This window comes from Pipistrellus hanaki, assembly GCF_964339955.1.
Source record: "Pipistrellus hanaki genome assembly, chromosome: 4".
Classification (NCBI taxonomy): Eukaryota; Metazoa; Chordata; class Mammalia; order Chiroptera; family Vespertilionidae; genus Pipistrellus; species Pipistrellus hanaki.
The window spans coordinates 625,639-631,808 of NC_140506.1; positions in this window are offsets into that span (position 1 = coordinate 625,639).

A 6,170-nucleotide genomic window follows, 5' to 3' on the forward strand; every position below is an offset into this window, starting at 1 on the left:
TTGACTGACCCAATGAACGGAGGTGCAGCGCCACCTTGTGGCCGGCCTGTGCCCTGCTGCACCCAGCCGCCCCTTGTGGGGAGCCAGCAGCTCAGCCAGCCCACCTGGAGGGAGGGACGGTCCAGCTGCATTGCTGGTCCTCACACGGGCTCCACCCAGGAAGACCAGAGGGCTCCCTCCCACGTCCTGAAGGGTACACACAGGACATCGGGCTGGGCGTGGGTTCCTGCGTTTTGGCCTGTGTCCGGCTGCTGGGCAACCTCTGGTCTCACCCCCATGTCTGTTGCGGACCCTGATTCCCAAGCGACCATGCTGACAAAGGAGGGCGGGCGGGAGCCTGGGACCCGCATTCTGCGGCTGGAACTGCACATGGACACCCCGGTGCAGGGAGGGCGGTCCCTGCGAGCCCAGGACACTGCCTGTCACCCCGGAGGCACAGGCCGCTTCAGGTGTAAAGTGCAGATATATTTCCCGTCATTAACCCTAGAAAATTACTACGAGGTAAAGATTAGAGCAACACACAGACCCACAGGCTCAGGGGAGCCGTCTGGGCCATGGGGTTGATGAATAACAGACCAGAGTTCCCACTCAAACCGACTCCACAGTCAAATCCCCACCGGCCCGCTCGGCATGGACAACGCATGGAATGGCACACACAGGCCCACAGCAGAGCAAAACAAACACGAACCCTAAACATGACCCTAATCCTAGCCTTAAGCCTAACGTTACCACTTACCCGAACTCCAACCCTAGCCTGAGCCCTATCCCAAGCCCCAACCCTAAAGCTAACCCAAATCCAAACCCTAGCCCAAACTCGAATCTGAACCTGAACCAGAAACCTAACTCAAGCAATAATCCTAACAGCCCTAGCCTTAGCCTAAACCTAGGCCTAACCCTGACTCTAACCCTAACGCTAACCCTAACCCTAACCCTAGCCATAACCCTAACCCTAGCCCTAACCCTAACCATAGCCTTAGCCCTAACCCTAGCCATAGCCCTAACCCTACCCTAGCCCCAGCCCTAACCCTAGCCCTAACCCTAACCCTAGCCATAACCCTAACCCTAGCCCTAACCCTAACCATAGCCTTAGCCCTAACCCTAGCCATAGCCCTAACCCTACCCTAGCCCCAGCCCTAACCCTAGCCCTAACCCTAACCCTAACCCTAGCCATAACCCTAACCCTAGCCCTAACCCTAACCATAGCCTTAGCCCTAACCCTAGCCATAGCCCTAACCCTAGCCCCAGCCCTAACCCTAAACCTAACCCTAGCCCTAACCCTAACCCTAACCATAGCCTTAGCCCTAACCCTAACCCTAACCCTAGCCATAACTCTAACCCTAACCATAGCCTTAGCCCTAACCATAGCCTTAGCCCTAACCCTAACCCTAGTCATAACTCTAACCCTAACCCTAACCCTAGCCCTAGCCCTAGCCCTAACCCTCACCCTAATGCTCTAACCTTCACAGCTGTTCCCAGTTAAAAGCCCACGGGCTCTTCAGCTGGATGCTCAGCTGAGGCTCCTTCGCTCTGGCTGGAGGCAGGGGGACCCGGGAGGCGGGGATAGGGAGGCGGGGACCAGGGAGGTGATGGACAACAGAAGCTTTGGGGTCTCATTTGGGGTTTCATTGTGCTGCTCTGTTTTGGGGTTGCTCATTTTAGTTTTTGGGTGGGTTATTTTTTATGGGTTTTTTTTTTGGGGGGGGCGCGAGGAGGTGTACCACGGGGCTGGGTTCTAGGGAAGAGAGAGAGCAGCGCGGCCGGTGTCCTCACAGTTCCATCCTGGCCGGGGCACGTGCCCGGCTGTGGCTGGATCCCCAGTGGGGCCGTGCCAGAGGCAGCTGGTCACGATTCTCTCTCGTCGTTGATGTTTCCCTCTCCATCTCCCTTCCTCTTTATTCATTAAAAAAATAAAAGTAATGTGTTTTTAAAGTTTTATAAATAAGCATTTCTTTGGGCTGGGAGACGCGCCTTGGGGTGAGCATCCTTCTCCCGCTGGGTCACGTGTGACTGCTCTTGGAAGCTTGGGAGGGAGGCACCGTCCGTCACCTTCGGTTCCCGGGGAAGCCTCGGCCGGCCTCCTGCTGGAGCCCGGCGTGTCCTGGCGGCCCCGGGCTGGGGAGCGGACCCCAGGGCCCCCTCGGAGACAGACCGGCACCCCGCCCCGGCCCGGCCTCCCGCTGGAGCCCGGCGTGTCCTGGCGGCCCCGGGCTGGGGGAGCGGACCCCAGGGCGCCCTCGGAGAGACAGACCGGCACCCCGCCCCGGCCCGGCCTCCTGCTGGAGCCCGGCGTGTCCTGGCAGCTCCGGGCTAGGGAGCCGGACTGAGGGCCCCCTCGGAGACAGACCGGCACCCCGCCCCGGCCGGGCCTCCCGCTGGAGCCCAGCCTGTCCTGGCAGCTCCGGGCTAGGGAGCCGGACTGAGGGCCCCCTCGGAGACAGACCGGCACCCCGCCTCGGCCCGGCCTCCTGCTGGAGCCCGGCGTGTCCTGGCGGCCCCGGGCTGGGGAGCGGACCCCAGGGCGCCCTCGGAGAGACAGACCGGCACCCCGCCCCGACCGGGCCCCCTCCGGCCGCTTCCCGTGGAAGAGGACTCAGCAGAGAGGCCCTGGGCTAAGGCCGGGTCAGGTCTGGCCCCACCGCCTTGCCCTCCCCCCACCCCCAGGCCCTTGCTTTGGGGTTTGGGGGCCAGTCGCACCTCCAGGTTTGCTCTTAGCACCTCGTCTGGAGCCAGGCCACCGGGACCAGGTGCCCACAGGAAGGGCCGTCCCCAGGCCTCCGCCAGGGCAGGGCGGCCTCCGCCAGGGCAGGGCGGCCTCCGCTGCACCGGCTGGGCTCCCGCCGGCCGGCGCCCTGCACTGGGCTGCAGACGCACACCCAGAAGCTCACCAACGCCGCGGCTCTGGCTCCCAGAAGGTTCCAGACTCCGGGCGAGGCCTGGGTGGGGCCTCGGGCGGAGCTCAGCCCGAGTCGAGGGGGCAGGCTGGTGTCAGGCGTCCCTGCCGGCCCCCCATCGCCTTGCTTTCTCCACTTCCAGGAAGTTCTTCTGGAGAGCTAGGGAGAGCTAGCTGCCTGTGGCCGGGCTGGTGGGCGGGAGAGGAGCGGGGAGCGCCCGCCCGCGTGGCCGGAGAGTGCTCAGGGCTGAGGGGCCGTGGGGAGGGAGCCCTGGAGTCCGGCCTCATGAGGCGGGGACCATGGCACCTGTGGGAGCGAAGGGGGGGCACTGGGAGGGAAGGGGGGCTGGGAGGAGCTTGGAAAAGCGCCAAGAGGAGTGAGGGAGGGAGCCGGTGGGGTGGGGTGGGGCGGGCCCAGCGGGGTCCTGGGGGGCTGGTGGTGTGCGGGCCCAGCGGGTCCTGGTGAGAGCAGGGAGTGGGTTCTGGGGGAGCGGGGTCCTGGGGGAGTGGGTCCTGGGGGAGTGGGTCCTGGGGGTGTGGGTCCTGGGGGAGTGGGGTGTGGGTCCTGGGGGAGTGGGGTCCTGGGGGAGTGGGGTGTGGGTCCTGGGGGAGTGGGGTCCTGGGGGAGTGGGGTGTGGGTCCTGGGGGAGCGGGATCCTGGGGGAGTGGGGTGTGGGTCCTGGGGGAGCGGGATCCTGGGGGAGTGGGGTGTGGGTCCTGGGGGAGCGGGGTCCTGGGGGAGTGGGGTGTGGGTCCTGGGGGAGCGGGGTCCTGGGGGAGTGGGGTGTGGGTCCTGGGGGAGCGGGGTCCTGGGGGAGTGGGGTGTGGGTCCTGGGGGAGCGGGGTCCTGGGGGAGCGGGGTCCTGGGGGAGCGGGGTCCTGGGGGAGCAGGGTCCTGGGGGGAAGGCTGGCCAGACCGCGGTCCCCGGGGCAGGAGGCTTGCTCTAACTACCAGTGTGGCACATGCACCGGGTCTCCTTTCCGGCGTCCGAGCAGGAACCGCCCCTTGTGGAGAAGGTCAGGCTCGGTGCCTTTCTGACAGGCCTGCACCTCGCAGCCGGTCCGGCCAGTGGGTGCTGAGCAGGCGGCTCCTGGAGGCAGCAGGTGCTTCTGGGACCCCCTGACCCGGGCCCAGCCCGAGCGCGGGAGCCAGGACCGCGGCCTCCGTCACCGCATCCTCTCCCATCGCACAGACCACACTCCCGCTTACACCAGCCCCGTCGCTACGGCGTTTCCACAGGAAGTAACCCGCACCCGGACGCTGTCACGTCCCAGCCACAGACGACCCCTAACGCCCCGGGCCAGGCCTCCGAGCCTCTCCCCGCAATCAGCTGTCTGGTGTGAGAAAAACCGGCGACGTTTCTGAGTTTATTAGGGTGCTGGCGGCCCAGAGGTGGCCCAGAGAGGGAGGGGCCACAGGGCTCCAGCGCGGTGGGTGCCGGCAGTGGCCGCCTGAGCAGAACCCCAGATACGGGCCGGCGGAGGCAGGGACCCGAGAAACCGCAGCCACGAATGGAACATGCAGCAGCTCGGAGGCGGGCGCAGGAAGGCCCAGGCAGACATGCAGCCCCCCCCCCCGCACCCCCGTCCCCGCAGCTGCCTCTGAGAAGCCAGAGGACATCTCCGCACCTCCAACCGCTCCTGGCATCCGGCAGAGCCAGGCCGCAGGCCCCAGCTGTCTGCAGGGCCCAGCGGACAGTGGTAGCGTCCTCTGGTCCCCAGTGCCCCGTCGGGAGCAGAGCGTGCGAATGGCTGTCTCCAGAGGCCGCCTGGGCGCTGGGCCGGGACGGCCTGTGACCCCGTCAGTCCGGGACGGGCAGCCACAGCGGCCTGTGCCTGGGACCCGGCTCCCAGCAGCCGGAGCGCGTTCCTGTGGTTCCTGGGAAGTCGCCCTCTGACCGGTGGTCACGCCGACCATGGCACTGCCCGGCCAGCTTCCCGAACCAGACGCCGTGTCCCCCCCCCAGGCGGCCGGTGCCCGGGGAAGCTCAGGGGAGCTGATGGGAACGGGGCGGGGCCGGGGGGGGGGGGGGGAGACGAGAGGAGGAGGAGCCACAGAGACCAGCTGCTGGCCCTCAGCGGAAGCCAGAGGGGGCGGGAGAGGGCCAGGTGGAGGGGGCAGCAGGATCGGGGGACGGCAGAGGTAACCCCCTCACAGGCCCTGGAGCCCCTCTCTGCCCAGCTGTCAGCTTCTGAGAGCCTCGTGGGTAGACGGACAAGTGGGGAGCACCCTCCACGCACCCTCCTCTTCCCCCCAGGCACGCCCCCAGGCCCCTCCCGCACACAGAATGGGGGGCGTCCCCCGCTGGAGGTGCCAGCAGAGATGCCCAGGAGAGAGAGGCATGGGCGCCACAGCCCGGAGTCGGGGTGCCCTCTGCTTGGTCCCGTTCTGGCCCCAGAGCCGTGGGCGGGTCCCAGTGCCTGCCTGTCCCTCCCCGCCGGCCGCGCTGTCTGGGAGCCGAGGAGACGGGGCTGCAGACCGAGCGGGAGTGAGGCCTGTGCCCGGGGCCGGGTCAGCCACGGCCGACACCAGCCGTGGGCAGACACCCCCTGGACACTCCCACCTCCCACCGGCCCCTCAGGATGGGCCCGGAGCACAGACCGAGCGCCCGGAGCCTGGCGAGCTGGTCCCCCTGTGCCAGGGCCTTGGCCGGGCTGTCAGTGACGGGGATGGGATGAAGCGAACGCACAGCCGAGCGGCGGCAGGAGGTCCCGCCCGCGGCACTGACCCCTCCCGGGAGGACACGCCGCCAGCCGCTCGGCCACACCCACAGGCCCGCCCGGCGCCAGCCCAGTCCCGTCAGGGAGCTGACCCCTGCTGTCCACACAGAGGCTCAGGCCCCACACTGTCAGGGTTCGAGCTCTGGGCTCCACGGGGCACGGGCAGGGGCTGCTGTGGGGGCAGCAGCTGTGCTGGGCAGAGGCCCAGGGCGTGTCTGTCCGGCGTGCCCGCCGCCGAGTCGGCGAGGCTCAGGGCGAGGCCTCTGAATGTGGGTGTCTCTCTGCCCCAGGCTTCGGGGCACGACGGGGGCAGAGGGCCCGACGGTGCCGGCTGGGCAGCGGCCGGGAGGCGGGCAGACCCGCTGGCCCGCCGGGAGCCGGTGCCCAGGAGTCGCCGTGATCCGGCAGCGCCGGGCGCTGTGGGCGCGGGAGAGGCTGCGGGTGCTGCTATGGCTGGAGCTTCAAGGTGACACATCGGGGATGTGCTGGGGACCCACAGCGTGAGTCCCAGGGCCGAGGAGAGGGGCGGCCGGGCCCCGGGGGCCGGGTGATGGAGACG